The following is an 11,181-nucleotide window of genomic DNA, read 5'->3' as shown; positions in this document are numbered from 1 at the left end:
CTGGAGGCTGTGGAGGCCACCCCTATACAGAAGGAGTGACCCGAGTAGGCAGAAGGGTTGCGACCTAGCTGGGTTAACAGAGATCTGACATATCTCATGAAAGTAGTGGTAGTAAGCACTGAGTCTTGTAATACAAATAATGATTGTGATGGTTGTGAGGTAGGGTTTCAAAGGTATGAATTTAGGACCACAACTGGGCACCATTTGTTGTAGGTAGAACAACATGTGATTTCCACTGGTGGTGCGTGTTGGCTCATTTTGGACTGTGGTAGAGCCAGTGTGTAGTGATCCATGTGTTTGCGTAGGTGGGATCGTTGAAGACATCTATCTGTCTGAGTGGTGGTGATGGTAGTAAACTCTCTTGGCCTGAGAAAACCGTAGAAGGCTATGTACATGGCTGCTTTAATTACGGAGTTAGTGGTAGAATTAAATGGGTGTAAATCTAATAGGTCAGATAGGGATTGGAAAAGTTTGTTTTCTATAGGTAATCTCTGAGAGGTACGTGGGGGAACTGATTTCTGAATGCCTCTGAGTATGTTCTTTATCTGATATAATGACATGAAGCTATGGTTGTTTGGCCATATAGTTTGCATGTGGTGTTGAATGCCTGTCAAATATAATTTAATGGTGTTGTAAGATAGTTGTAGTTTAAGATGGCAAAAAGAAGCAAAACCCAGGATAGATGTCATAACAAAAGGTTGGGATATGTCATGTTCCAATAGGAATCTTTTAAACAAGGTGAAGGCTCTGTTGTACGTCCTACGAGTATTGTATGAAATTGGTAATTGGAACAGTTCCTTGCTATGTTTCATGAGTATGTCTAATCCATGATTAGATGCTGGAACGAAGGAGTGGCTGTGACTGCTTGAGCGGCTGTAGGAAGTGCTTTATGAAATGCCTGAAATTTAAATCGAGACAAATTGTCAGCAAAATACAAATGCCTGGTACATGAAAGCAAACCAAAAAGAAATTGTGACATGCGGCCAACCAAGTGAGTTTTCAGAGAAATCTCATGATCGTTAGAGATGATGAGCTGCCCTTGTTGATGATATGACATGTGGCTTGGTTGTCTGAGTAGCAACGGACTGATGACTCTGACCATAAATGACCCCATGCCACGGCAGCTGCCACAATAAGGTAGATCTCAAAAAGGGTGAAGTGGAAAAACCATCCAAATCCTGAACTTCTACAGGCCAACTACCCCAAAGCCATTTGTTCCCAAAGATTACTGCGAAACCCGTGGTAGACGCCGCGCCTGACCATATGGTTGGTGAAGTGTCAGACAATCCTGGGAGGAACAAGCTTTTACTATTCCATGTTGTTAAGAAATTCTTCCACAAGTACAGGTCTGCCGTGGCTTGGATATCTAGGGACAGCCTACGATCGTCATGTCGGAAGTGTGGAAAAAGGCAAAGAAGTCTGGATATAAAAGCCCAACCTTGTGGTATGATGCACATGGAAAAATTTAAGAAACCAAGATTAGATTGTAGTTCCTTGCGGTTGCAAGTACCAAGCATGAGGTAGTGATTAATGTTGTTGAGAATGTTCCCTATTTTGTCTTGTGGTAAACTTGCTTGCATGGATGCCGAGTCCAGTTGTATGCCCAAGAATGTGATAATAGTGTCTAGACCTTCAGTTTTCTTAGGAGATACTGGGACGCCCAAGTGGTCGAACAGACTAATTGCTTCCTTCAGTCCTCTGGGGGGGAAAGGTGTTCTCTTCGACCAACAAGAAGTCATCTAGATAATGTATGACTGTGGGGCATCTGGATATGTTTAGTAACAGCCAGCAAAGAGTTTAAGTGAATATGTCAAAGATTTTGGGGCTACCCTATGACCCAAAAGTTAAGCGGGAGAAGAAATAGTAATTGTCTGCACATTTAATGCCATGTAAGTGCCAGAGTGTAGGGTGGCTTGGTAATAGTTTGAAAGCATGGATGATATCAGTCTTACTTAACCAAGCTCCCACCCCTGCTTGAGTGATAACTGTAATGGCATGATCAATGGTGGCGTATTGTAGGGAAAACTCCTCGGAGGGAATGAGGGAGTTGAGACTTAGGGTAGCAGGGAGTTGAGACTTAGGGTGAGACTTAGGGTAGAGGTATGTTGTGCCAATAAGTCTAAAATTAGTCTTTGTTTGAGAATTCCCTGTGACAATCCCAATGGGGTTTGTGCGGCATGCTGTAAATGGTGGTGATTTGAAAGGCCCAAATAGAAACCCCTCCTCCAGTTCTTGGGCTATGAGTGTGTCTACAGTTGTTGTGTTCTGCTGTGCTGACTGCAATTTGGGGCATTCTAGTTTCCCTGAAGGCATACCTGTATACCTTCCATACGATACCTCCATGGAAACCCATACGATACCTGTATGGAAACCCTCTGAAACTCCAGAGATTAGGAAATCTACTAAATGTCTGGAAGGGTGATAAGTCAGTAGTGCTGAAAAACATTAATGTTTACAGACGTTAAGTATGGTTTTGGGTACATTTTATTGGGCACATGCTGTATTAAAACATTTCCATCAATATCCATTTACTATTGCTTCCCCATAGAGACAAGAAGAATGATTGCAAGATCTGGCCTTGCATAATTTTTAACTCTTGTAAAAAAAATACAACATATAGGAGCTACATCTAATGTGCATCTCTCATGCCTGGCTTACAAAAATCAGATTTAACTGTTTTGTTCTAAGAATGCAATTTACCCTGCAACTAAGTGTCTCCATTTTAGTTCCCTGTCAACTGGCAGTCGGAATACAGACAGCAATTAAATTAATTTAGAACATAGATGCAACAGTCTGCATGCACTGTAACTACACGTGCCCACATTAAAGTTGTTGCAAATCTGTGATTTGCCGAGAAAAATTATGGGACGACCCAATTTGTCTCTGGTAGTTCTCTCCGTTCTACCAGAGGTGCTAGTGCTTGGAGCATGAGCGTGATCGTCCGCTGTGTTTAGACAAAAATTGGTCATGTGGGTAGAGGAAGAGCAGGATGCACAAGCTAGTGTCTTAAGACCTGCAAAGTGTCTGCAGAAAATCTCTGTATCCAGCTTGCTCCAGTTGGTTCTGTTACCGAATTGGGAGAGAGTGCCAGACACTTTGGCTGAAAAAGACCTATGGTAGTCATGAAATGCTGTACCACCATATTTGTTTCCTAGGTCTACCAGCTGGTGCATATACAGGTCAAATTCTTGGGGGTCCTTTTTTGCACAGGGGGGACTTTCTGGGCCCAGAAAACCTATCATTGGCGGGGGGAGAGAAGTGCTTGGGAGAGGGAGGATAGGGGTCTATTTATTATTATAATTTTTTTTAAATACTTTGTTTTTACTAATATTGAGTGCCTGGATCCCTCGATGCACTCAGTATAGACAGAGCATCGGAAGCCTGCCTGAAGGCTTCCGATGCTCTGTCTCACTGCCGGGCTCCAAGTGGAGCAACCCGGATCATGATCGCTTCCAGAGCTCTAATTACCCCAGGACGGATCAAGTACGTCCGCGGTCCTTAAGGACTGTTTTTTGTCGAACGTACCTGATACGTCTGAGATCGGGAAGGGGTTAAACAAAAGAAAAACAAACTCTGCTCAAACATACTTCCAATCTAGGCTATATGGTCATGAGAGATCCCCATTTAAAATACATATTTAGTTAAATTATTATTGTGGTATCCAATTCAACTTTATTAATAATGAATTACACAAGAATCTTTGATTTATTTTTCACATTCTGTTAACAATAAATCAGAATTTGCACTGAAAATCTGTTTTAAAAATAAGTGCTTAATATCTATCTTGCCAGTAAATAAAATCCCCAAAATCTAATTTATTTAATGAATTGAGAGCAATGATGATGAAAAATAAAATATAAACAAGAAGCAGGATGGTACGAGACCCCTGAGCACTTATTACTGGAGGATAGTGTACTGAGAAATAAAAATACATTGATATTTGGTATTAGCTTTGACAAGTTAGTTACACACGGCTAAAACTTTCCTTAAATTAAAGAGTTTACATTGATCTGTATATTTCCTATGAAACTTAGGGAGTAAAATCAAAATGTGATGATGAGTCATGAGTGTACCAAGACTGAAGTATTTAACAAAACAGAATAGATTTCCAGAAGCACAACTCTGTTACAAAGGAACATATGTTTTTTTTTACTAAACCATGATTTTTAGGCCAATTTTAGCAGGAAAAATAGAACTCAGCTTAGCTCTTTTGATTTAAAATATGCAAATTAATTGTCAATTCATATTTGGTGAATGATCGCATATGTGCTTATTTCTATAGTGATTTCTTGCAGTTAGAGGGCTACTCCATGCACAATGACCACTTCGGTGATTTTAAGTGGTCATGGTGCTTGAAGTCTGTATGTGCATCATTTAAGTTTGAAAATCTGCATATACAGAGTTAAAGCATGTCATCTCCGGCAGCTTCATTAGCAAGCAAAATAAAGAGTTTTCCAAAAAGAGAGCACAGATAGCTTGCTAGTCACCGACGATCAAGGGCTTTACAGCCTTGTGCTGCCCAAGTCCACTCTCAGGCCTTTGAAACTACCCCCACCAAGCAAGGGGGAGTGACATCACTGTAGGAGGACAGCATACTAACCACATGTATATACAATATTTACATTACATACACACAGCCCCCTTACTACGGCAACCCTAAACTACATAACAATCAGCTCCCTTAGCTATAGCACATTCCTATCTGCAATAACTAAATAAGGCAAGCAGCCCTCTGTGTATGCCTATCAACACAAAGCTATTGGGACAAGATGGAAGGGTCTGGCCTGCAGCAAAACAGGAAGCAGAGAGAAAGAGACTGACTGAACTAAGAGTTATACATTGTGAACCTGTGTGTTTCTACACAGGAAAAGCATTCAGTAGGGAAGGTGGGTATTCATTTGGCATTTGAGGCTTGTCAGATAACCATGCTTTAATACATAGAAAAAGGGTTAACAGCAATGTTACCACATTGGGCTGCAGGGAGAACGTGGCCTTGGTGTGGGATTGCAGGTACATTTTGCGTTCTTTCTTTCTTTCTTTCTTTCTTTTTTTTATTCTTTTAGGAAGCAGGGGGCATGCAAACTAGTTTATTAAAAACTGTTTTTGGTTGGTGTAACCCTTTAAATTGTATGCCCTATATCCGCTGCTATGTTGCCTTAATAGCAAAGGGATATGTATTTTTAATGATAAACATATCTTTTTTGTTCACTCTTATACTGAATTATACCTACAATATTTTAAGAATTTAGTACATTCTCAGGGGTGCCTTTCACTTACATTACATGCTGCATAATTAACAGTTTTACATTTGTTTGTAAATGAGCTGACGGTGAAAATGATGCTTGTAGACAGGATGCAGCATTTCTGGAAATCTTTGTTTGAATACATGAAGAACTTCAGATTACGCACATAACCACTGCCTCGGAGGACTATTAAGGTTTGTAGTGGTACAAAAGAAAAGGATAAGAGAAATGGAATAAAAAAAAAAAAAAAAAAACAATGCTGCTTGGTGTGATTGTGAATTATTTAATGCAGTGGAGGATGGAAGAATGAGATAAATTGGAGAGGTATGTTGATGCCATGAGCAATTTGCAATTCTTTTGCCACTATGGGTCAAAAGTGAGAGACGAAAATCACACAATCCAGCAGTAGACTGGAGCTAGCTTTTGACAGCTTGATGTTCTATAGTCCACAAGGAAAAAAAGAGAAGAGTTTTCTTCTTGTTAATTCGTGACACCTTGAAATTGCTTCAAAAAAGTGCAACAAGCCTGCCATAATGGAAGAACCTCGCTCTGCCCACCTTCTCACTTTGTTAATCAGCCTCAGGAGAGGTACACTAAAGCGATGAAAGGTATGAACAAAAAAAATCTGCTTTGTTCTCTGCTGCAGATACTGGAAAAATTTTTTTAAAACAAAGCAACTTGATGTAGATTTTTGCTAAAACTGTGCTTTAAAAAAATCTTTAGCTTCCAAATTTAGAAACTTTTTTATTCATATACATTAAATATTCAAGATTGAGTGACTTTGTGAGATGCAAACATACAAATGGGTGTTTATTCACTAAATACTGAACTGTGAGTGAATTTAAAATCTAATTCAGCTATCAGCAATCACAGTGAGGCTAATTCATTCGAACTTTGAAAAATAAAGACATGCAGGGATATATAATAAGGTGAGAATTCAAGGTGAATTCAAATTGAATTTAAAAGTTATGGTCAAAATAACCAAACTGGAAAGATGATCAAAGTTAGCTAAACTTTCAGTTTGGCTGCTTTGTTCTTAAAGGGATTCTATAGTGCAAGAATACAAAGCTGTATTCCTTAGTTCCCTCTGCCCCCACCCCAGGCGCTGCAAGGGTTAGAAAACCCTTTTTTAGCTCTGATGTTAGATGGGAGCTCCGCCTCCTCCATCATCATCCAGTGAGCGGGGCTAATCGCTTATGAGCCCTCCTCATAAGAAAGCATTGTTGAAATGCTTTCCTATAGTGATTTTTCTGAGGACGTCCAGTGGTAGTTAGGCGACCAGTAGTCTCTTATCAAGCTGGAAGTGCCTGTAATGTTTGTCTGATTGACAGCCACTAAACGCAGACCCTTAAACCACTTTAGCTTGCTGAAATGCAAATGCAGATTTCAATAGAAATTAGCACTTTTATAAATTAGTCAGGGGGGTGTCAGTCAGACAACCAGTCTGACTGACAGCCCCTTGGCTAATTTATAAAAGTGCTGTTACTTCCTGGTTTGGTTAGCTCAGTGGAACTGAGACAAGCAGTTGCTGAAATCAACTGCCTTACAAAGACTACTCAATGTGCTGATTTGGGAAATGTGTGATTGGACAGCCACCGAAAAAGTGGGTGTGTGCTTGCAAAGGAAGCAGACAAGAGAACTGCAGATTTTGCTTTTAGATCTCCTCCCAATGCAAAATCGCCAAATTAAATGCATGTATGTTTTAATTTGGATATATCTTCTAAACAGTAATACTTATTATTTTTCTATTGGGCAGGGAAGTGTCTCTTTAATAGATTTTTCTGATGGCATGTGCTGTCGACTATATTTCATCCGTAAAGGGAAACCATAGTGCTAGGAAGTCAGTTTAAGGGTTAATGTCCCTCGGCACTGGGTCGGCGCTACACCTCCTCCAATGTCAGCAAGCACTTTAGGACCTTCCCATAGGAAAGCATTACTGCAATGTTTTAATAAAGGGAAATAGCTGATGATGGATGTTCTCATGCAGAGTATGAGGATGTCTAGCGTCAGGTGACCAAAAGTCATGACGCAAGTGCCTCTTGTGGCTGTTTGATTGACATCCACTAGAGGCAGTCTTAGTCCTGCAAGGTAATTATTGCAGTTTCTTAAAAACTGCAATGAGTACCGTTGCAGGATTAAGTGGGACTAGGATATTGCACCCAGGCCACTTCAATGAGCTTAAGTGGTCTGGGTACCTATGGTAACCCATGCATGCAATAAATTCCTTATTTCCTTCTGTTCTTTTGGAAACTTTACTGTCTCCTTTAATTTGGCTTTGTTTGTTAACTATAGCAAGTAGGAGGCACTGATACAGAAATGAAAAGTCTGATTTAATGACTGTCTTACAGATATATCTGAATAAAATGCTTAGTAACACATGGGCAGTCTGTAGTGTATTTTGAGAGTCTGAAAAGATGCTTAGTATAGAAAAAAAATAGCAAAAGCTATGCAAAGATGAAACTATTTCCTACTGCAATTGCCTACTGTATAATATTTTTAGAGGTCAGCAGCAATGCTACGCATTATGGCATCATTTCATATAATTAAAAAATAAAAAGCAGAAAAGTACAGTGAGCCAAAACATTTTGATTTAAATCTGAACTGGCAAAATTTAATAGGATGAGACAAGAACCAGAGCAGATTTCTGGGAATATCTGAACCTCTGTTCTTTATCAGATTTTCAGCAATTTTAATTTTCATATAACTTAATATTACAATATACACAGAAAGAAAAATTGTGGTAACTGTCCCTCGAGTGAGATAACATTTGCAGTGTTAAGGATAAGAATTTCTTAAAGGTACACTCAATTGAATGCAGTATTTGTTAAAAACAATTTAGTAGATATACAACTGAAGAAAATCTGCATGTCATTTTTTTCTGCATGTTTTTTGGGGGTGTTTTGCAAGCCCTCCCCTCTTTCCCTGACAGACTTTGAGTCTAATACACAAATCAAAGACAACTCATTGTGTAGCTTCTATACTGGAGCCATGCAATCACACCTTTCCTCTGTTTCTCAATGAGCTGTGTTTATGGGGTCCCCAGTCACATCTTACATTACAGTATAGTGGTTAACTGTTTTCAATGTTCTGTCCACAGGCACTCATTATGTTGTCTCCTTGTACCTCTCTTTAGTCATTCAACTAATAAGAAATCATTAAGTATGCAAATATTTTAAGAAAGCACAAATACAATTAGAATTCATCAATATTTTGTCAGATTTGTAAAAAAAAAACTTCCCCAAATTCCAAATTCTAAAAGTTGAAACTGATAAAACAGATCATGTGAGGTGTTTTTAATTAAAACTATTACAATCTCTAAGATTTGAAATCATTATTTAGTGAATAAGCGAGTGCGCTGGATTGTGTATTTTGTTACATTATTATGTTATGCATATTATCTGTATCTGTTATGGTACTTGAAGGTTTTGTGCATGGTATACAATATTACATCATCAGATACATGCAAGCATCATTAGTATCAAGTTACCTGCTGTTATATTTAACTTTACTTACATCTATGTTATGGTATATGTTTAATGGCATTTGATGAACTCAATATTATATCTTGATTGTGCTACCAATGTGAAGTGATTCATTGTAGGTATATTCAATAAGCACTTACATTATCTATTTTATAATAAGAAATAATTGACTCGGGTGGCCAGTGATGCTCTCAGCCTATCACTGGCCAATCAAGCCAATACATTTCTTTGAACCTAGAGGCCAAGGAGAGAATTGAGGATGCAGTCTGATGAAACCTAGGGTCAGAACTTAACCATTTAACCCCTTGAGGACACATGACATGTGTGACATGTCATGATTCCCTTTTATTACAGAAGTTTGGTCCTTAAGGGGTTAAAAAACAGTTTAGTATTTTATGGAAAGATGGCGTCTGTGGACTCCAGGCCCCATACCAACTTCATTGAGATAAAGCTGTTATGGGGCAGGAGTTGCAATTTAGCTTTTTTTATCCTTTGGATGCTTTCATTATCCCATAAGGCTTTATAGATAGTAACCATATGTATAAGCTTACTTCATCATTTATATATTATTTTCTTACTATTCAATTAGATTCATATTAGTCTTGAACATATCATTTTGGCTGAATTGAGATTCGGTGAATAAGGGACAATCGGCTGTTTGTCCAAAGTCCACACAGATCAAGGATGATCAGGAAAAATATTTATATTTTCAAGCAGGATTCTTCTAAAAGACACTTTTGCTTCAGTTATTGAGGGAGACAGACCAGCAAACATGGATTGCCTTATTTTACCCTTGCTGTGCCTGTGTAGGAGTTATATATAGCCTGTGTCATTGATCCTAGTGTTAGACTGGTTAAGCTGAGGTTAGTGCTGTGCCTGTCTAGCTTTGTCTAGTTCAACTTACACCAACTTTGAGTAGAAGATACAAAGCCTGGCTTATTGATTCAAGGGAGGCTGGGAGACTGAGACTGATTAGGTAAGTGTTGTGTTTAGTCTCTGTGGAACAGTGCCACTTGCACGAACTTTGATTTGGGGGGGGCGACATATTCTGTTTAATAATATTTTAGATGATCCTAGTGCAAATCTGGTGATTAGGTTACTGCTGGAGCTTCAGGCAAAGACATCTCCAATGGGACAAAGAGGGGAACTTTTCTAAACCCATCCATACTTATTAACCCCTAATAGGGAACACATGGGATGGGTGGTTACATTGTAACATGGCTGTGTGATGCAAAAGTGAATACTTTTATTTGCTTGTTTTGTATGTATTTGAGCTGATGTGTGCTATGGCCATTGCTCCTACCCAGGAGTAGTGGGAGTTTGAGAAAATAACTTATTTTTGGGTATTTGTATTCAGTTTTGCATCACAAACCTTTTGTTTTTTTTCATGAATTTTACCACCAGCACAACAATAACTTATTTAGCCACTCCCACTTGCATTGCAACTCCTTCTACCACAGCTAGTCAAGTATTACAGCTTCTGTGTTTTATGGTTCTTGAAGCAAGGGATCAGTGAAACCAGTGCACTTGTTGTCATGGTCAAGGAATATCTCAGAAACGTTGTCAGCATTAACAGAGACAAGCCTCTCCCCCTCTCCACCCCCTCCCCCCACTGCAGACATTTTTTTTAATTCAAATGTGACCAAGATTTCCCAAAAATTCAAAAATAGCAGAGAAGAGAGGCAGCATTTCACAATTTTCTCTATCCAGGGTACATTATCCTCCTGCTGTCACTCTACATGAATAAACTCAATGCGCATAGTATAAACTCAGAGAAAGAATGCACATATATAGAGATGTCCTGAAAAGTTCGCCAGGAAGCTTGTTCGCGGTCGCCGCGGTGGGCGAACATATGCGATGTTTGGTCCACCCCCTATTAATCATCATTGAGTAAACTTTGACCCTGTACCTCACAGTCAGCAGACACATTCCAGCCGATCAGCAGCAGACCCTCCCTCCCAGATCCTCCCACCTCCATGACGAATAGGAGGCGGACCGAACATCGCATATGTTCGCCCGCCGCGGCGACCGCGAACAAGCTATGTTCGCTGGCGAACAGTTCCCGGTGAACTGTTCGGGACATCTCTACACATATACCGATACTTACACTGGCCAGACTTAATAAGCGTAGAAGAAATAGTGAACAGGAAGGTCAAAGACAAGCCAAAGTTAAGAAATCAGACAAACGATGTGCAAAGCCAAGCCAGGCCACAAATCAAAATAGTCAGGAATAGCCAAATCAATAAACTAGATAATCAATAAATGCACCACAAATGCCCTATTGGGAAACTAAAGAACAGTGCCCCCTTTTATATGTTGGGGACGTGTTTGTGATATCACAACGATGATATCATCAGTGAAAATGCAGTTTTTGTGTGAAAGATGCTAAAAACTAATAACTTTGGCCAGCGTTTGTGACAAAGTGGATTAAAAAAAACAAAAAAACTGAGCATATC

This window comes from Pelobates fuscus, chromosome 5, assembly GCF_036172605.1.
Source record: "Pelobates fuscus isolate aPelFus1 chromosome 5, aPelFus1.pri, whole genome shotgun sequence".
In the NCBI taxonomy this organism is placed as follows: Eukaryota; Metazoa; Chordata; class Amphibia; order Anura; family Pelobatidae; genus Pelobates; species Pelobates fuscus.
The sequence above is the reverse complement of the archived record's forward strand: the minus strand, read 5'-3'. Positions refer to the sequence as shown.